General features: G+C 35.9%; 1 long non-coding RNA gene across 3 annotated transcripts in view; it reads right to left on the reverse strand.

Annotated features, from left to right (window-relative positions):
- LOC114235913 (uncharacterized) overlaps positions 1–22,125 on the reverse strand; it is a 154,401-nt gene that overhangs the window by 30,409 nt on the left and 101,867 nt on the right. For all 3 annotated transcript variants that reach the window (XR_003621984.2, XR_009007165.1, XR_009007164.1), the window contains exon 5: positions 2,927–3,016. This is a non-coding gene — a long non-coding RNA (uncharacterized LOC114235913). The remainder of the gene's footprint in view (positions 1–2,926; positions 3,017–22,125) is intronic.

Here is a 22,125-nt window from a genome sequence, read left to right on the forward strand (position 1 = left end):
TATCATTTTTTGAGCTGCAACATCACTTTTATTTATTTCATATTTTGGGATTTGTTTCCAAACAATGATTTTAAAAGTTTGAAACCCATTATTCTGCTGTAACATTTTTTTCTCCAATTTTCCTTATTTCAAGTCAGGTTTGTATAAAAAGTATCTAGAATACAGAGAAGACTGAGAATAAATGATGGTAACCCTTTTGTTTCTGTGGCCACACTGGCCACCATGCTGTCCTCCAACCTGCCAGCTATGTTCCTGCATTAAAGGCGTGGCATCCCTTGTGTCCTTGGCCTGGAAACGTCCTCCCAATGCAGCTCCATAGTTGTTCCCACATCTCCTTTAAGCCATAGCTCAAACATCGCTTTCTCAGGGAGGCCTCCCCTGACCACTTTTATTATAACAGAACAATGGTTCTCAAACTTTTTAAAGCACCCTTTGAAAACCCCTTTGATGGTAACCCCTTAATTCCCAAAGCTTCATTTCAAAGCAAGATATAAAATGACAATAGGTTTAACCCATGAATGGTTAAGTCAGAAACATGATCTTAACCCTTACTGATTTATTTCACCATAGAGGGTTGACAAACTTTCTAAAGTGTTTACTGGTACACACACAGTCCTTCTGGGTCATGGAAACAAAATAGATGTTACCTTCTCTGCTGCTTCTGACTGATTCCTTATTCAATTCACTTCCTTATTACACACAGCATATCCACTTCTCTACCACTCTGCTATGAATTAGTCTAATTTTTAAAACTGTTTGTTCCTAAAGAAAAGTATCAGTAAACAAGAATAATGTAGAACTACTTGTCTTTTCTCATGGAATACTCTCTAAAAGAACATCTTTTTAACTATGTAACACAACATATGCTTATCCCAAATAAGTATTTAAAAAACAAACAAAAAACCCTCAACAATCACAGATAATAATCACCATCACAGATAGCCAAGACTTTACAAGTAATCAAGTGCTTTCACTCACATTCAGCAGAGAAATTCATTTTTCCCTGAGCATGCTGCTTCAATATACAATTCAAGGTGACTGAATTTCATAGATAGGGTTAAAGGTGTCCTTAAAATACACAGCAAGTTCCATGACTTACAGGGCTTTCCCAAAGCAAACTCAGTAAGTCATCATCAGTATGCATCATCAGTTTCTTAGAAGATCTTAAGTTTTTCAAACTACTTAACTAGTCTTTTTCTAAAACTACTAACATACTTCAGATTTTCCAAAGTATATTATTTCCAGCTCCTATACTGAGGTCATATACAGTGGCTGCCATTTCCCCTCAACATCTATTTTTCATTAAATTACGTAACAGACATCTTTTAGGTTTTCAAGATGCTTCTGTACAGCAGGATCAATATATTTGTCAACATGGTAAATAAGTAAATGTTTACAGGCCACAAAATGGTGAGGTACCTCACTATATAACAGAAGAAATTCTCCCAACATGCAACTTATTTTCCAAGGGTAAGTCATGTACACTGAATTATACTTTAAAACTCCTGGCTACCTAGTCCATCTAGTGAAATCCTTGAGTGATTTACCAATGATACATCTAAAGACATAACTCACTTTCAAAGGTGCCTATTTTAGGCACTGCGAGAATTAGCTGACTGTAAGTGAAACTCATGATCTCCCCAAAAAATAAAAAATACCATATAAATTCAGTGGCCATTTGTTTTTTCATTATAATGTTAGTTACCCTGTAGTATTCAATTATCTAAGATAAAAGGCATACCATAGTATTTAGTCTTCTAACATACAAAGAAGAACCATATTCATCACATATGATGCAATATAGCTTCTTGTTCTTGAGGTCTAGACCTGAGCTGTCCAATATGGTAGCCAGTAGCTACATGTGGCTATTGAGCACTTGTAATATATCTAGTCCAAATTTAGACACACATAAGTGTAAGATAACACATTAGATTTCAAAGTTTAGTATGAAAAAAATGTAAAATATCTCACAAATAATTTTATGTTGATTTTATGTTGAAATAATATTTTAACATATTGGATTAAATAAAATTTTATTAAATTTGTCTGTTTCTTTTTACTTTGTTTAATGTGACTACTAGAAAATTTTAAATTACACAAGTGGCTCACATTTTATTTCTACTGGAGAGGACTTATTTAGACTAAAGTGGGCAAAAGTCATAATCAGAGGCCAGTTCCATAGTGTGTCATAAATATCCTGCAACCACACTACTTTCTAAGTTTTTGAGGTTATTAGCAGATCATCAAATCCCAAGGGCAACAGAAAACTAAGTCTAGGTGAACTCCGTTTGTAATGAATACAATAATAAATCTTACACATGTTAATGACATCATAGTGGTTAATTAGGCAACTTGGTAACCACCTGCTGTAACTGTCTTAAAAATGACTATAAATACTATTATTTTGACATAGCTAAAGTTTATAGATTTTATTTTTCATTACCTCATTTCTATAAATACTTTACTGAATATTCTTAGAAACAATTTACTATCTACTGAATACCTTTATTTAGATATAATGGGCATTTTAGGGACTTCCCTGGTAGTCCAGTGGTTAAGAACCCACCTTCCAATGCAGGGGATGTGGCTTCGATCCCTCTTCGGGGAACTAAGATCCCACGTACCGCTCGGCAACTAGGCCCACATGCCGCAACTACAGAGCCCATGCACTCTGGAGCCTGCACGCCTCAACTACTGAGCCTGCACACTCTGGAGCCCGCGCGCCACATCGAAGAGCCCGCACACTGCAACGAAAGATCCCGCGTGCCGCAACTAAGACCCAATGCAGCCATAGATAAGATACGTAGGTAGGTAGGTAGGTAGGTAGATAGATAGATAGATAGATAGATAGATAGACAGACAGACAGACAGACAGATAGAATGGACATTTTAAATTCATTATGTAAAAACTGGAATCATTACCTACCTTGCTGTTAGGAGTCAATTCTCCACGGTATTTCTGCGTGTCTCAGACTAGAAATGGTGTATCCCTCCAGGTTAGAGGTCATATTGTTCCCTGACAAAGATAATAAAGATAGTGTCATCCTCTGAGGCAAAGGTTGGGCAGGTTTGCTAGCAGGCCCTTACAAGACTGGGAGGACACAGATCCACTGTGTGCACAGCATCTACCTGGGCCTCATTCTGTACTACGGGACTTGGGGAACCTATATGAACATGAAGATCATGCTGCCTACTGTGTTTTGAGCAATAAACTATCTAAATCTATCTGACTGGGCTCATTGTTTCCTTATGACAGGAATCTACAGAAGTGTGGTGAGCCAGCTTAGCAGCTGACTGCTGCTTAGGAAGTGCTTAACACTTCTCCTCCTTTTATGTCCTCAGTCTTCATACAAGTACCGCTATCTACTCCACTGCCCAAGTCAGAAACCTGACCATCAACCTTGACTCCTGCCCCTCATTCACTGGCCCCATCATATCCAGTCAAGTCACCATGTCCTACCATCTAAATTTCTCTCAAACCATCACTTCTCTCTTTATTTCCTCTGCCTTTACCCTAGTTCACGTCATTACCCTCTCTCACCCAGATGCCTAATTTGTGTCACTGTCTCTAGTGTTGCCCTACTTCACCCATTCTTCACGTTGCAGCTGTAATCATCATTTTTTGTCATTTCATTGCCTTCAGGATAAAGTCCAAATTTAGGATTACAAGGTATTTTAAGGTCAGAACTTATATCGAATGTTTCTTGAAATTCTATTTGTGATTATATCACGGGGCAGGGTGGGGCGGGGCGGGGATGGGGAGGAAAGAGAAAATGATAGATTAGGCCACGTCTAATATAAAAGACTGTGGAGCAAAACATAAGTTGGGTGGGGCAGACTTCAGTGGATTCATCATAGTTCCTCTCTTCCTTATTCATGAAGAGTTGAACGCAGCTGAACTCTATGACTTCCCTCTGTTTGAAATGGTAACGAAAAAGGGGGCCAACACAGTCAAGAAGGGCATTATTATTTTATTTATTTCCAGCCACATTTATTCTGATAAAAAGAATGCTCAGGCTGTAAGCAAATATGGCCTTCCTGTTACTAGATTTAGAATAGGTGATTGGTGTCACATCTATCTTTTCTTTTTGGTTCCTGGCACTCAAAAAAGGGGCCTCTTTTCTTTCTAAATGACACATACTAAGCATGATACATTCAGATGTATCATGTTGATTGGGCTTGGGAAAATTCAGATAAGCTTTTTCCTGCTTTTTGTCTGGTTTAGTTCCTCTTCTTCAGAACTTAGCTCAGATTTTCTCTCTTTCAGGAAAACTTCTCTGACTCCCAAAGTTGAGTTAGATGTCTTTCCTATGTGTTTACTCATGTTTTAGCATTTAATACACAGTATTAATCTCTGCAACTACACAGTAACCTCCTTGAAGACAGTATGTTTAACTCATTATCTGTATCCTCAAGGCTAGCATCATGCCTGGCACATAGTAGGTACCCAATAAATAACTGTTTAGTTTAAATAAACAAATAATCAGATCACACTTTTAAAAGTCAGAAAGAGAATTGTAATCTTGAAGGGAAAAATAGCAGGAGGAGAGGGATTTAGGTTGTAGAGCTTTTCTTATCTTCTAAAACATAGTCAAACACACATACACACATACTGACATGCCATATCACTGAAGTTTTCCATAATTTCAATAGCCCTCCCACTCCTAGGTTTGAAGCTTCAGAGCTATTAGAAGCTTTCATGAGAAAAGAGAAAATGCATTTCTTTTCCAAAGACTTATTCATGTTAAGGCAGTCTTTAATGTAATCTATACATAAATCAAGTCTGCTTCCAGGCCAGGAGCACAAAGATGGTGAAGGTACGATGACAGTTTAACTGGACAATTACTTCATCCAACTTTTTAGAATGAAAGATCCTCATCTTTGCTTACTATCTTCTCCAAAGAGCTGAGGTATTTTTGGCCCCTGGTTTGAATTTTGAGAAGAGAAGCTTAGAATGCTGCTAAGCTTTCTTCTAAGACCTTACACAGAGCAGCCAACATAGCCCCTCAACAAAGAAAAGAAAAGAGAGACCTTTAAGCAACTGGTGCAGCACGGCAGGTTTCAAGAATGCCTATGATCTCACAGTGTGAATAGCTTAGAGAGACACTGGGGTCCTGGTAATCACTAGTTGGTTACCCTAATTTAAATTTTCAGAGTTTTCTTTGGCCAACAGCTGAACCATCAGTTATAAAATGATTTCCAGTAAGATACTGTAGCTCAGCTTTATATTTTATGACCTGGTTCTTTTAGATTATTGAAAGTAAAGTTCTTAAACTCACAGAGCATTTTCCTTCATATAAAGAATAAGTATATTATCGCATTTGGAGATAAATCTGGGTTCTAGTAATGACCCTGCAACTTGCTATATGAACTTGGAGTAATAATTTTAAAACTTCTGAGCCTCAGCTTCCTCTTTGTGGTGAGGATTAACTAAATAACAATACAATGCGCCTATAACATTACCCACTACTCTGTTGATGCACAACAAATGGTAGTCATAATTTTCATAAGATTCTTTCTAACATGGGTTAGCAGGCCAAACCTGTCCATCACTGCTTCATAAATAAAGTTTTACTGGAACACAGACACAATCATTTGTTTATGTATCCTCTATGACTACTGCGCTACAATGACAAAGCTGTGCAGACAGAGTAATGACAGTTACAACTGACATCATATGGCCCACAAAACCTAAAATATTTACTATCTGGCCCTTTACAGACAAACTCTGCTGACTCCTAGTTACAACAAGTTTCACTAAAACTTCTAAAATAATATTATTACCTTTTAGACCATTAATAAACCAAATAAGCTTTCCTGGCTTTAATATACTCAAAACTTTGTAATTAAGGGTAGTACATTCAGTCTCACAAAGATAATGGCTGATCTAATGGCTCTGTCTCTTCATCTATCCTCAATAGTGACTGGATGTGGCTGGAACAAAGTCTGATAGGGATGGCTATACAAAGTAATAAGCAAAATATATGACTCTTTGTAACAACCTGATAGCTTAAGTATACCACTTGCACTTCTATATTCTAGGCTTAATGAAAAAGACAGGAAGGCAGGGTATTAGGGTTCTCCAGCAAAATAGAACATGAGAGAAACAGAAGAGAGAGAGAGAGATTATATATAAACAGAGTTTATATAATGAATTGTCTTGTGTGATTATGAAGGCCGAGAAGTCCCAAGACCTGCAGTTGCCAACCTAAAGACTCAGGACAGTTGATGGTGTATTTCCAGTTCAAGTCCAAAGGCCTGAGAACGAGGAGAACTGATGGTTGTAGATCTAGTCTGAGTCTGAAGGCTTGAGAACCAGGAAAGCCAACGGTGTTAAGCTCTAGTCTGAAAGCCAGCAGACTTGAGACCCAAGAAGAGCCAACTTCTCAGTTCTGGTCTAAAAAGTAAAAGACCTACTGCCAGCTCAACAGGTCCTTCTTATGCATCCTTTCTGTTCTATTCATATCTTCAATTCATTGGATGAGGCCCATCCACATTAGGGAGGGCAGTCTTCTTTACTCTAGTCTACCAATTCAAATGTTAATCGCATCCAAAAAAGCCTTCCCAGACACTCCCAGAACAATGTTTGACCAAACACCTGGGTACCTCCTGGCCCAGTCAAGTTGACACATAAAATTAACCATCACTGCAGGCAGGCAGCTAAAAACCAAATATTTCTATTAGGTAGAAAATACAGGACTCTCATATACACAAGTAATATTCTGTAAGACTTTTTTATTGCTGCTGCATAAACAGATACAAAATGCAGGGTTTTAAAAACTACTTACACAAAATATCTAAGGGAGCAGTTCTACATACTAGAAAATTAGGATTCAATGTTGGAATTAGTATTTCCTGAAGCTACAAAAAACTCTCATTAGATTTGAATAGAGGCTGTTATTTACCAAAATATTCTTTTTCTTTCAACTAACATTCCAAACACTTTGTACAATTGTTACAGCCTAGATACAACAACAATGTAGATCATCTTACTCTTCTATTTTCTTCAAAAACTCAGTAAAAAAAAGTGCTTTAACCCTATAAAATACCAACATGAGACCATCCATTGACTATATTTTCCTAATATTCACCTTCTAATGTGTTTATTAAGCCTAATACTTCTTCACCTGTGAATATTTTGGAGATAATAGTAAGGTACCATGATTATAGAAACTAATCAATTATAGACAGTTTATTGTAAATCTTACCACTTTATTAAAAAATTCTATTGTAAATCTTACTACTTTATAAAAAGCAAGAGCAAGTGTTTTTTACAGAGTTATCGATACAATATTTTCCGTTCTACTGCTTTGAAACCAACAGAGTAAACACGGGCTAAGAAATCCTATTTGCAGAGGCCTGCTGACATCACTGATTATTGTTTTGCATAAACAAGGAAATACCTATTAGAGCTGAGTGCTAAGACCAAATATCAAATAGTTGGAGTAGGAAGCACCTAATGGAAACAAGAACTTTTTAAAGACCCTTTACCTTATCTATGTCCATCACCAAAAATGAATAAAAGACAAAATATCACGTCTATATTTCTGGGAAGGTAGTGGTACAACCTGGAATTTCTGTAGATAGACTACTGGGAAGGGTTGTGAGTAGACTTCAGTAACCTTAAAAAACTTGCTTACAGCATGTCAAGATCTCTTAAGTACCTTCTAAACGCAAATGTTCATTTTATAACTCTTCTCTGGAATTTTAAATTAGGAATGGGTGACTTTTCTGAGGATCATGCACATCCTAAACTTTTTTAATGTCTGGATTTACCAAAGCCCCAAACACATTTGGTCAAAGTTCATTTTAAGCCCTTTCTCAAATTTTATACACAAGTACATTTCAAAAGCAATTTATTTCGTGTGTTTGATTCATTTACACTTTGCTCATCAAAGGTTTATTTTTTGTTAGAGTTAGTTGTTCTCTATGATTCCTAATAAGTTTTGGTTTTATAACACTTTTAAAACACTCTTGTTTTCAAGAGAGAAAGTTGCTCTAAAAACTTTTACCTCAGAATTACTAATTTGGTTTGAATAGAATCTACACTTGGCAAAATATTTCTATACTCTCAACTAACTTTTCTTTAACATTTCTCATAACTCTATAACCCCAGACATAGCTACAGTATATAAATCATATATATCACCATCATCTAGGCAGCATTTCCAAAACTGTATCTATAACATGTTAGTGTCTCAAGAGATGTCAAGAGGTGTTCATGGGTAGAAAGTGGTTAGGAGTGGTAGTCACGTTTAAGTGTTGGAAATCCTGAATTAAACAAAATCAAACCGGTTTCTTTACTATAACATTTCCCAGAACTTTTATGTGCATAATGAACATTCAAGAAAGAGATATAGGAAGCAACGTTTCCCAAACTTAACAATGGAACTCTTTTAACAAGCCTAATATATTGTAGGATACTTATGTTCTGTAAAACAATTTGGAAAGCTGATTTGTGTGGTCTCAAACACTAAGGAAGTGATTGCATTTATGATCTCCCGCCTGTATCTGTCACTGTTAATGTGATAATCTACCAAACAGTTTCAGAAAGATAGACCAGCTATTTAAAAAATACTCCTAGACGAGGCAGAATTACTAATAATTCTGTTTTAACAAAATAGGAACAAATTGGAAATCTGAGTTTGAAACAGACTCACAGATATAGAGAACAGACTTGTGGTTGCCAAGGGGGAGGAGAGATGGGGGAGGGATGGATTGGGAGTTTGGGATTAGCAGATGAAAACTACTGGGTTGACCAAAAAGTGCCTTTGGTTTTTCAGTAAAAATAAAAGACAATTTTCATTTTCACCAAGAACTTTATTGAACAACATATTCACCCTTTTGTCCACTACCTTCTGCCATTTTTCAGGCAACTTCATAATTCCATCTTCCCAAAACTTTATCTTTTTGAGCAAAGAACTGTTCCAGGTGCTGTTTACAGTCTTCCAAGGAATTGAAATTTTTTCCGTTAAGAGAATTTTGTAAAGACCAAAATAAATGGAAATCCGAAGGTACCATGTCTGCTGAATACGGCAGATGAATCAGAACTTCCCAGCCAAGCTGTGACAGTTTTTGCCTGGTCGTCAAAGAAATATGCAGTCTTGCATTATCCTGATGGAAGATTATGCATTTTCTGTTGACTAATTCTGGATGCTGTTTGTCAAGAGCTGCTTTCAGGTGGTCTAATTGGGAGCCATACTTGTTGGAATTAATTGTTTGGTTTTCCAGAAGGAGCTCAATAATAGAGGACTCCCTTCCAATCCTACCACATACACAACATCACCTTCTTTGGATGAAGACCAGCCTTTGGTGTGGTTGGTGGTGGTTCATTTCACTTGCCCCATGATCTCTTCCATTCCACGTTATTGTACAGTATCCACTTTCACCGCCCCTCACAATTTGTTTCAAAAACAGAATGTTTTCATTAAGTTTAAGTAGAGAATCACATGCAGATATATGGTCAAGAAGGGTTTTTTGCTTAACTTATGTGGAACCCAAACATCAAAGCGATTAACATAACCAAGCTGGTGCAAATGATTTTCAGTGCTTGATTTGGATATTTTGAGTATGTCGGCTATCTCCCATGTGGTGTAACATTGATTGTTTTCAATTAATGTTTCAATTTGATCGCTATCAACTTCAATTGGTCTACCCAACCATGGAGCATCATCCAGAGAGAAATCTCCAGCATGAAACTTTGCAAACCACTTCTGACATGTTCGATCAGTCACAACACCTTCTCCATACACCGCACACATTTTGGTTGCGTTTTTACCTTTCTTGAAATAATAAAGCATAATATGCTGAAAATGTTGATTTTTTTTCTTCCATCTTCAATATTAAAATGGCTACACAAAAATTCACCAATTTTGATGTCTTTTTTTTAATGCATGCTGATATGACAGCTGTCACATACAATCTAACAAAATTGTTTTGAATGAAGTTTAAGACAACTAAGTGTTACTACAGCCACCTTACAGAAAAAAACTGAATGAACCTTTTGGCCCACCCAATATTATATACAGAATGGATAAACAACAAGGTCCTACTGTGTAGCACAGGAAACTATATTCAATATCCTGTGATAAACCATAATGGAAAAGAATATGAAAAAATGTATATATTTACATGTGTATAACTGAATCACTTTGCTGTATAGCAGAAATTAACACAACACTGTAAATCAACTATACTTCAATAAAATAATTTTATTAAAAAAGAGAGGATTTTAAAGGCAGCAAGAGAAAAACAAAGAGTCAGTTACAACAGAACCCCCATAATGCTATCAGCTGATTTCTCTGCAGACACTTTGCAGGCAAGAAGGGAGTGGCAAGATAACATTCAAAGTCCTGAAAGGGAAAAACCTGCAACCTAGGACACTCTACCCAGCAAGATTATTATTTAGAATAGAAGGAGAGATAAAGAATTTCTCAGACAAGTAAAAACTAAAAGAATACAGCAATACTAAACCTATCCTAAAAGAAATATTGAAAGGTCTTCTCTAAATAAAAAAGAAGCAAGAATCTATAGGAAAGGGAAAATCACTATAGGAAAGGGAAAATCACAATAGGAAAGGTAAATATATAAAAGGATGGAAGATCACTTAAATAAGCCAGTATATAGATTAAAAAACAATCAAAAATTCTGTGAAAGTGATTATAACTACAATGAAGAGCAAAAGGATAAACATGAAGATGTAAAATAAGGCATCAAAATTACCAAATGTGGGTGAGGGGAGTAAGAAAATGTAGACCTTTTAGAATGTGTTTCAGCTTATATCACTACCAGTCTAAAGCAAGTAGATATAGTTATGGGTTAACGTACTTGAAAACCAGGGTAACCACAAAAACCAAAAAGAAAAAAAAAATTCAAACATAATACAAAGAAAACCATCAAACCACAAAAAGATAAACAAAAAGAAGAAAGGAACAAAGAAGAATACAAAATCAAGTAGAAAATAAGGTTTAAAAGGCAATAAATACATACATAGATATCAATAATTACTTCAAATGTCAAAGTACTAAATGCTCTGATCAAAAGATACAGAGTAGCAGATTGGATAATAAAACAAGAACCTACAATATGCTGCCTACAAGAGACCCACTTTAGGGCGAAAGACATGTATAGATTGAAAGTGAGGGGACAGAAAAAGATATTTCATGTAAATGGAAATGATAAGAAAGTGGGGGTAGCAATACTCGTATCAGACAAAACAGACTTTAAAACAAAGGCTATAAAGAAAAAGGAAGACAGTATATAACGATAACAGGATCAATACAAGAAGAAGAAATCACACTCATTAACATATACACACCCAATTTAGGAGCACCTAAATACATAAAACAAAAACAAATAGACATAAAGGGAGAAATTGATAGAAATACAATAATAGTAGAGACTTTAACTCCCTACTGACATCAATGGACAGATCTTCCAGACAGAAAATCAATGAAGCAACAGAGATTCTAAATGACACAATAGAACAATTAGTTAATTGATATTTTGAGGACATTACATCCAAAAGAAATAGAATAAACATTCTTTTCAAGAACACATGGAACATTCTCTAGGATAGAACACATACCAGAACACAAAACAAGCCTCAACAAATTTAAGAGGATGGAAATTATTTCAAACATCTTTTCTGCCAACAATGGCATGAAACCACATGAAATCAACCACAGAAAGAGAAATGCAAAGAAAACGATTACATGGAGACTAAACAACATGCTACCAAAAATCCAATGGGTCAAGGGTGAAATCAAAGAGAAAATAAAATACCTCGAGACAAATGACAACAAAGACACAACCATACAAAATCTATGGGATGCAGCAAAAGCAGTTATAAGAGGAAAATTCACAGCAATAGAGACCTTCCTTAAAAAACAAGAAAAATTCCAAATAAACAACCTAACGTACCACCTAAAAGAATAAGAAAAAGAACAACAAACAAAACCAAAAGTCAGCAGGAGGAAGGAAATAATAAAGATCAGAGACGAAATAAATAAAAGAGAGATAAAATGTATGTATATGTGTGTGTGTGTGTGTGTGTGTATAAATAAAACCAAGAGCTGGTTTTTTGAAAGGATGAAAAATATCAACAAACCTCTAGCCAGGCTCACCAAGAGGAAGAGAGAGAAGCCAAATAAGCAAAAGAAGAAATGAAAGAGGAGAAATAACAAACAGTACTGCAGAAATACAAAAAACCGTAAGAAAGTACTATGAACAATTTCATGCCAAGAAATTGGACAACATAGAAGAAATGGACAAGTTTCTAGAAACAAACAGGCTGCCAAAACTGAATCAAGAAGAAACAGATAACTTGAACAGACCAATCACTAGAAGTGAAATATAATATGTAATTTTAAAAAACTCCATGCAAACAAAAGTCCAGGACCAGATGCTTCACTGGAGAATTCTATCAAACATATAAAGAAGAACTTAAACTGATACTTCTCAAACTCTTCCAAAAGATTAAAGAGGAGGGAACACTCCCAAAGTCATTCTGTCAAGCCACCATCACCCTGACACCAAAACCAGACAAAGCCACTACCAGAAAAGAACGTTAGAGGCCAATATCTTTGATGAATATAGATGCCAAAATCCTCAACAATACATTAGCAAACTGAATCCAACAACACATAAAAAGGATCATACACCACGATCAAGTTGGATTCATTCCAGGATCACAAGGATGGTTCAAAATATGCAAATCAATCAATGTGATACACCACATCAACAAAAGAAAAGACAAAAACCACATGATCATCTCAATAGATGCAGAAAAAGCATTTGATAAAAGGCAACATCCATTCATGATAAAAACTCTTGCCAAAGTGGGTATTGAGGGAACATATCCCAACATAAGAAAAGCCATTTATGACAAACTCACAGCCAACATAATGCTAAATGGTGAAAAGCTGAAAGCCTTCCTACTAAATTCTGGAACAAGACAAGGATGCCCATTCTCACCACTTCTATTCAACACAGTATTGGAAGTCCTAGCCACAGTAATCATACAAGAAAAAGAAATAAAACGTATCCAAATCAGAAGGGAAGAGGTAAAAGTGTCACTATATGCAGATGGCATAATACCCTATATAGAAAACCCTAAAGACTTCACACTAAAACTATTAGAACTGATAAATGAATTCAGCAAGGTAGCAGGATACAAGATTAACATACAGAAATAGTTTGCATTTCTTTCTTTACACTAACAATGAAATCAGAAAGGGAAAGTAAAAAAAAAAAAAAAATCCCGCTTAAAATCATATCAAAAAAAAAAAAAACCCTAGTAATAAGCCTGACCTAGGAGGTGAAAGACGTATATAACAGAACTATAAAACACTGATAAAGGAAAATGAAGATGATTCAAGGAAATGGAAAGAGAGCGCATGCACTTGGATTGGAAGAACTAATATAGTTAAAATGGCCATACTACCCAAAGCAATCTACAGACTCAATGCGATCCTTATCAAATTACCCATGACATTTTTCACAGAACTAGAACAAACAATCCCAAAATTTATATGGAACCACAAAAGACCCAGAACTACCAAAGCAATCCTGAGGAGAAAAACAAAGCTGGAGGCATAACCCTTAGAACTTCAAACAATGCTACAAGCTACAGTAATCAAAACAGTGTGGTACGCACCACAACTACTGAAGCCCGCGCCCTTAGAGCCCATGCTCTGCAACAAGAGTAGCCACCGCAATGAGAAGCCCATGCTATGCAACAAAGAATAGCCCCCACTCGCTGCAACTAGAGAAAGCCCGCGTGCAGCAACGAAGACCAAAAACACAGCCAAAAATAAATAAAAATTTTAAAAAAAGACAAAACAGTGTGGTATTGGTGCAAAAACAGACATAAAGATCAATGGAACTGAATAGAGAGCCCAGAAATAAACCCACACACCTACGGTCAATTATCTTCAACAAATTAGGCAAGAAAATATAATGGAGAAAAGACAGTCTGTTCATTACACATGCTGGGAAAGCTGGACAGCCACATGTAAATCAATGAAGTTAGAACACTCCTTCACAGCATACACAAAAATACACTCGAAATGGCTTAAAGACTTAAATATAAGACAGGACACCAAAAGACTCCTAGAAAAGAACATAGGCAAAACATTCTCTTTCATAAATCGTAGCAAAACATTCTTAGATCTCCCAAGGCAAAAGAAATAAAAGCAAAAATAAACACAAATGGGCAGAAATTAACACAACATTATAAATCAACTATATGTCAATAAAATAGATTTTAAAAAATAAACAAACAAATGGGGCCTAATGGGGCCTAATCAGACTTATAAGCTTCTGCACAGCAAAGGAAACCATAAGCCAAACGAAAAGACAACCTACAGAATGGGAGAAAATATTTGCAAACAATGCAACTGACAAGGGCTTAATTTCCAAAATATACAAACAGCTCACGAAACTCAATAAAAAAAAAAATCTGATTATAAAAGGAGCAGAAGACCTGAATAGACATATCTGCAAAGAAGACATACAGATGGCCAACAGGCACATGAAAAGATGCTCAACATCACTAATCATCAGAGAAATGAAAATCAAAACCACAATGAGATATTACCTCACATCAGTCAGAATGGCTATCATCAAAAAGACCACAAATAATAAATGTTGGTGAGGATGTGGAGAAAAGGGAACCCTTGCATGCTACTGGTGAAAGTAAATTGATACAGTCACTGTGGGAAAGGTTCAGTAAGGAGGTGCCTCAAAAAACTAAAAATAGAACTAACATATGATCCAGCAATTCCACTCCTGGGTATATATCCAGTGAAAACAAAAACACTCATTTGAAAAGATACCTGCACCCCAATGTTCATAGCAGCATTATTTACAATAGTCAAGATATGGAAGCAACCTAAGTCTCCATTGACAGATGAATGGATAAAGAAGATGTGGTATATAATACAATGGAATACTAATCATGTAAAGAATGAAATTTTGCCATTTGCAACAACACGGATGGACTTGGAATGTATTATGCTTAGTGAAATAAGTCAGAGAAAGACAAAAACTGTATATCACTTATAAATGAAATCTAAAAACAGTAAAACAAACAACTGAATATAACCAAAAAGAAACAGGCTTATGATATAGAGAACAAACTAGTGGTTACCAGAGGGAGAGGAAAGTGGGGAAGGACAAGATACAGATAGGAAATTAAGAAATACAAACTACTATGTATAAAATAAATAAGCTACAATGATATATTTGTACAGTACAAGGAATATAGCCAATATTTTATAATAACTATAAATGGAGTATAACCTTTAAAAATTGTGAATCTCTATGTTGCACACCTGAAACTTATATAGTAGGTACAGCAACTATACCTCAATTTAAAAAAAGCACAATAAGACATGACTAGATACAATGTACCCACTGGAGTGACTAAATTAAAACATTAATAACACCAATGATAACAGGGCTGTGGAGCAACTGAACTTTCATACATGTAAAATGTAAAATGATACAATCACTTTGGAAAACAGTCTGAATTATACATTTAAAATGGGTAAACTTTATCTTGTGGAATTTATACCTCAATAAAGCTGAATTTTAAAAATCAACTTGACAAAACATTTTTAAATTAGTAAAATAAAATTCTGATAATATCTTGCAGTGGCTTAACATTTTTAAAATACTGGCCAATTTTTTTCCCCTATTATTCTTAGAGTCTTCCTCCATTCAAGCAGTAGATAGGCTCAACTTATCTCAGGGAAAGCAGTGACAGCAGAAAGCAGAAACAAGGAGTCTTTTTTCTGACCTATGAATTTCAAAATCCTGGGCCTTGAGAATAATGGAAAGGACTTAGAACATATGCTTACCGACGCTAGGAAGGTGAATAATACAAAACAAAAGGGAATGTGGAGTGAGCAAATCCTGTAAGGAGCCACTATGGAACTCCAGCTGATTTTTACCATATGAAAATGTGGGTCCAGTGTTGCTAGATCATTTTCCCCAAAAGAAATCTGGAGATTCAGATTTTTATATGAATTTTCCAAATTTTTGAAATAATTCCCAAGCAAAAGGCACTGCTGTGAGTCAAATTCAGGCAATGGATTTGCAACATCTGGCACAAAAGACAGATTTAGAACACCTTAAAAACAAAAAATAAACAAAAAACCACAAGACTTCCTCACCTTCCAGACTTGATAGAAATTCCCTGCAATGGGGAAAATAAAAGTCAAAGCAACAATGAATACAGACCTTGTTCTTACAAGAGAATAGAGGCAATCTGCATCCCATTTCTTAGGTATGCACTCAAGAAGGCAAGAAGATCCCACAGAACTGGATGGATAATGTGATGGGCAAAAATGGTATTAACCTCATAGAATTTCCCAGGCCCTACAGCCCCAGAGAGACTTAGACAAGTGGCAGTCTCAGAGAATTCTCCAAATGTTAGTGGAGATCACAGAAAGATTACAACTTTATCAATAGCATGGAAGTTGCAGAAAGGTTTTAGTTTACCAGCTAATACCTTGTGGATGGGAATGAGGAATAAGTCAGCAGTAACCTGTGATGACTGACTAACTTCAGAAACAAAATGAAGGAGAAACATTTCTACAGATGCCACCACTGTGGAAAGGTGAAGATACCTAGTAGGACCCACCATCCCAACCCAAGAATTAGCAAAGCAGGGAAAGGTAGGATAGCTCTAATTTACAGTAAAATTTCAGCCACCTAGGCAGAATAGGGGCTCAAAATAGAAACTGAGCTACAAAATAATTACAAAAAGTATATTCCTTGAATATCTGACATTGTAAACTGAGATGTACGTCTACAGTCAGCTGTAAGCAAGAAAGTTATCAAGAGAAGAGGGGAGCATTTTATTTTGTTTACTTTCTTTAGATGAGTTATGCCAAATAAATACTGGATTTGGTATTAGGCCCTACAGATAGGCCACCAGAGCATAAGACTTTGAAAAACTACTACTCAATATACTATAGAACTTCGCTCTTCAGATGACCTTTGAAATAACTTTACTAGACATATTGAGTTATCAAACAAATAAGTTTCCGAAACTCACTTGCAAGTAATAAACTGTCACAGGGCAAGTCTAAATGACTGGTAACACTGGACCAAGTGAGCAAAACTTACTCATTCTGCAACTATTTAAATAAATACAATAACAATATGACCAGAATCCATTGGTTTACACTGGTTAAAGTGTTAGTCTGAGGCATTAACAAGGAGGAAGCAGAGAGGTTGTCACAATGTGTATGTGTGTGTGTGTGTGTGTGTGTAAAAACTGTATTTTCCAATTTTTCTAAAATGACCACATAGTCCTTTAATTTCCAGAAAGCAATTAGAAAGTATGTATTTAAAAACAGAAGACAAGTCTTTTAATTACCCCTTTAATACAGTCTTAGAAATTTAATAGCACACTGCCTGATTAAACATTATTAATACTCAGATCTACACTGTTGCAATTACCCAAGTAACTCAGGCAAAGAGCCTACCTTAGTGAGAATATTCAGATAATTAATCAAGTACTTACAGCAGCTGTGACATAAGAGGGACCTCTGAGCTTCAGTTTTCTTCTCTGTAAAATGGGGACAAATACCTGCACAGCCTAACATTTGCAAGAGCATCTAGAACAGTGTCTGATATATAAAAAGCCCACAGAAATATTTACTGAATTAGCCACCACTGACTTTACTTCCACTGGCCTCTGAAAGTACTAATCAATAAAATCTTTCTAGGAAAATAGTCCCCTACTCCATCATGGTACTGTAGTACTCTTCCAAAGGTAAAACAGACCTTGAGTAGTGTTATCCAGTGCAGGCTATCCCTGAAAAACCACTTCCCATTCCTACTGAAGTATTTATATTAATAAATGCAGCTGGATAAGTGCCTAAAAATTCTCCTGATACCTTGCATCTCTACTTTCATCTGAGAAAATATTCCTCAAGTGAAGTGAGCCCACATTGCCTCCCTGCTCTCAACCCTCTAAGAGTAATGACTTGCCATCACACTTAGAATAAAATCCAAGGACTTTACTGTGGCCTATCAGCTTTTTCATGATCTGCCTCTGCCTAACTCTTAACTTCATTTCCTATCACTCTCCCCCTCCACCCACTCTGCTTCTTACTGATTCTTGCATACATCAAACACAAGCCTTTGCACTTGACTCCTCCCACTTCCAGTTACACACTTCCCCGAAACTCATATGGTTTGCTCCCTCACTTCAGATTTATGCTCAAATATCACCTCTACAGAGAAAACTTCCTTGACTGCCCTTTCTAAAGTAGGATACTGTTTTTCTCTATCCCCTTAATCTGCTTTTTTTCCCACAGCAAATCAAATATATATTTATTCATCTGTTGTAATGTATGCTCCATGAGGATCGAGACTTCATCTCAACTATTTTATCTCCAGAGCCTAGAACACTGTCTGGTATAAAGCGACAGCAAATTATCATTGACAGTGAATCTGCTGAATTAAGTGGAAGGATCTGAATATTCAAGGAAAGCTTCAGCAAATGCTACTGACAGTGCAAGGAGAAGTAAGAAGACCAGTAACGGGCTTCCCTGGTGGCGCAGTGGTTGAGAATCTGCCTGCTAATGCAGGGGACACGGGTTCGAGCCCTGGTCTGGGAAGATCCCACATGCCACGGAGCAGCTGGGCCCGTGAGCCACAATTGCTGAGCCTGCGCATCTGGAGCCTGTGCCCCGCAACGGGAGGGGCCGCGATGGAGAAAGGCCCGCGCACCGCGATGAAGAGCGGTCCCCGCACCGCGATGAAGAGTGGCCCCCGCTTGCCGCAACTGGAGAAAGCCCTCGCACGAACCGAAGACCCAATACAGACAAAAATAAATAAATAAATAAATTAAAAAGAAAATCCTTAAAAAAAAAAAAAAGACTAGCTTTAAAAAAAAAAAAAAAAAAAAAAAGAAGACCAGTAACAGTTGTGGTGGCCATATGAACCTAGAATACCTACAGACAGAAAAGGTAAAAGGCTGAAGGAACTGGATCAGCACCAGAATTAGAGTAAGATTTTTAATAGCTGGAGGATAGAAGGCAGGATGGAAGGAAAGAGAATGAGGCCAGGCCTCAGATGGTTGAAGCCTGAGCAAATGGAGAAAAATCTCTTTTTTTGAATCCCATTCACTCCCCCTCATTTTCCTTCCTCTCACGTTTCCTCTAGCAGTACTACCCACTTTTGCTATCTCTCTTCCTCCTCCTCTTTTGCTTCCTCTGTCATAAATTGTTTTTCACTTGTATATTGCCTTCACAGAGTTTTTTTCCTTTGAATCAGTAGCCTCAGTCGAAGAAAAGATCTCTAATGAGAAACTCTTAAGAGTATATTTTATATGCCTTAGATGCCGGGAACGCCATCATCATCACCATCATCATCATCAGTATCAAGTACTCATCATGAACGCAACACACTGAAAAACAGAATCATGGAGCCATTCCCCTTCACCTGCTACATCAAGAATTCTGAACGCTCTGGGACTTCAACTGTTTAATTTTCTTCTTTTCTTTCTCCAGAATATATCTTTAAAATATAATCATCTTTTTTTAGCTTTATTGAGGTATAATTGATATATATAATTGCACATATTTAATGTACATATTTTGATGAGTTAGTTTGGACATACGCACACACATCACCACAATTAAGGCACTATAAACATATCTATAATCTCCAAAAATTTCCTTGTATTCTTTTGTTTTTTGTTCTGTTGTAAGAGCACTTAACATGAGATTTATCCTCAACAGTTTAAAATGCACAACACCATATTTTTAACTATAGGCACTGTGTTGTAAACCAGACAATCAACATCTTTGACTTCTATCCTCACACTCCTTTTAAAAAATTATGACACATCCACTAAAGTATGTTTGCTAAAATCCTAAGCCTAGCATTACCTTTTTTATTAAGTTGATCCTGGTGCTTATTCAAGTTAAAATAAATGAAAACTGACAAGCAGTCTCATCAGTCTCATAAATGATTGTGTATATATGCCTCTCCCCAGCCTCACCAAATGACACTGGGCTTGGTGTTCAACTTGCCTCTTTGAAGAATAATTTCTAATACATTAGCAGAAGCCAACATGATAATATTATTAATTTCAGTCAAATACGTCTCAAAATATTAAATCCGAGAACATCAACTTACTCATTTTAAATTCTTCCATAGGAGTTTACAAATAGAACATGACCTCTGTAATCTGAAATGAGTCTTGAGAAAGTAAACTGTAAATAAAAATTGTAGGAGAAATTCATAATGAAGTTCATGCTTTGCCCATTAATCTTAGAGACCAAAGAAAAATCAAAGCAAGGAGAAATGTTTTTTTTTTTTTTTAGTATCAAGCATATTTACAAGTGACAAGGCATTAAGATTTATAAACTACATGATGACCTACTTAGAGCTAATCAATATACTCAATAACAAACAAGATACTCCATCTTAAATGATTTATTCCATTATTTTGGTAACTGTGCTTAAATTAATTCCAATTACAACCATAAATTCAAGACTTGAGAGAAAAAAAGTTAATTCTACAAATTAAAAATCAAAATCCTAGAGTATTTATGAATCTCCTCTCTATATTTCCCTGTTTCATCTTTCCAGCTCCCCACACCCACACTCCCTGTCTGTCACTCTACATGCAAGGCCAGAGTACTAACAAGTCTAATAGGGTTAGCGTAAAGTATGTATAGCTAGCAGTGTGACTTTATTATTTGTTTTTCTTAGTTTCAGGACTGAAGAATGCTAATTCCAATGCAAAAAGGTGATCGTTTGTGCATATATGTCTCTCTCCCCACCCCTCACCAAAGCTGTGCCTTCACTGACATTCAAGAGTGCAGAATATAACAACTGTTTGTATTTGTCCATATTAGTACCACAACACATTTACCAACAGTGAAGGAATAGGTCCAAATTTAGGTTAGCAGCCTAATCTGGCTTAAAACAAAACACATCTCCCTAAGGCATTCCCATTCTGAAATAACTCATAACCATAAAAGTTAGGTATTTACAGGATAAAAGTCTGAAACAATAGTAAGAGCAGCAAAATATTCTGCTTTTCATTTTCACTAACTTGGTGTTAACTTAACGAAATGTGACATTGCTTATCAGCATAGTATAATAAACATGAAAAGGTGCCCAATGTACAAAGAAAATATGAAAATCCCTAATGACAACAGCAAAAACAAAACTTGTTCTCTTTTCCTTTCATATGCCCTCTGAGTTAGCTTGAGAGCATATGGCCTTGTTATGTACATACTGTAATAAAGATAAAATTGGTTGCCAGCGTGCCTAGATGGAGGCTTCAAAAATAACTAAGTAAAATTATATTTCCCTGCGCCCCATAAGAGATCCATCATACAGGACTCAGTTCTCATTTCTCTATGTTAGAAGCTATACTAGATACAGTTAAACAAGAGAAAAATACCTAAATAACTCTCAGAAGTGGCATACATAGATATTACATCTTTGTTGAAATCTCAAAACTTACATTATCCAAAGGTTTAATTCACCTTTAAAACAGAATTTATTAAAATTCTAAACTCATATTGTGTTTATCTTTTTTGTAAGTGAATATATATTCCTAGCAACATGTTTGTATCTGATGTTACTCATATAAATAAAAGCATACAGTCATTTTAGGGATTAAGAGGAAAACAGACATCTGTATAGAACATTTCCCTCATTAGATACTATCATGTTAGCATATTTTTCCTATTTCTGATTTTACTACAAAATAAAATGAGCTGATTTTTACCCTTAAGTTTCTCTATAATGTATATTGCCAATAATGCAAATACTTTAATTGCACATTAGAAGAATCTCATTTTCCTCTAAAAATTGCTATAGAAATGAGCCCCAAAGAGACCTCATAACACATACAAAAAAATCAAGATATGACCACGTCAAACTGGCATACCAGTTACCACTTAACAACAAATATTACTTTAAACATTACTTTTAAATTAAAAGCTATCTTTTTGAAAATCCCAGGCAAGATCTCATGGGTCATTAGAATGTTATTTGGCCTCTTCCTAAATTAGTGCCAAACTGAATCAATTAGACAAGAATCAATTAGCCAAAAACTATACACTAATCGACTGTCTTAAC

Source organism: Balaenoptera acutorostrata, chromosome 2 (genome assembly GCF_949987535.1).
Source record: "Balaenoptera acutorostrata chromosome 2, mBalAcu1.1, whole genome shotgun sequence".
Taxonomy (NCBI): domain Eukaryota; kingdom Metazoa; phylum Chordata; class Mammalia; order Artiodactyla; family Balaenopteridae; genus Balaenoptera; species Balaenoptera acutorostrata.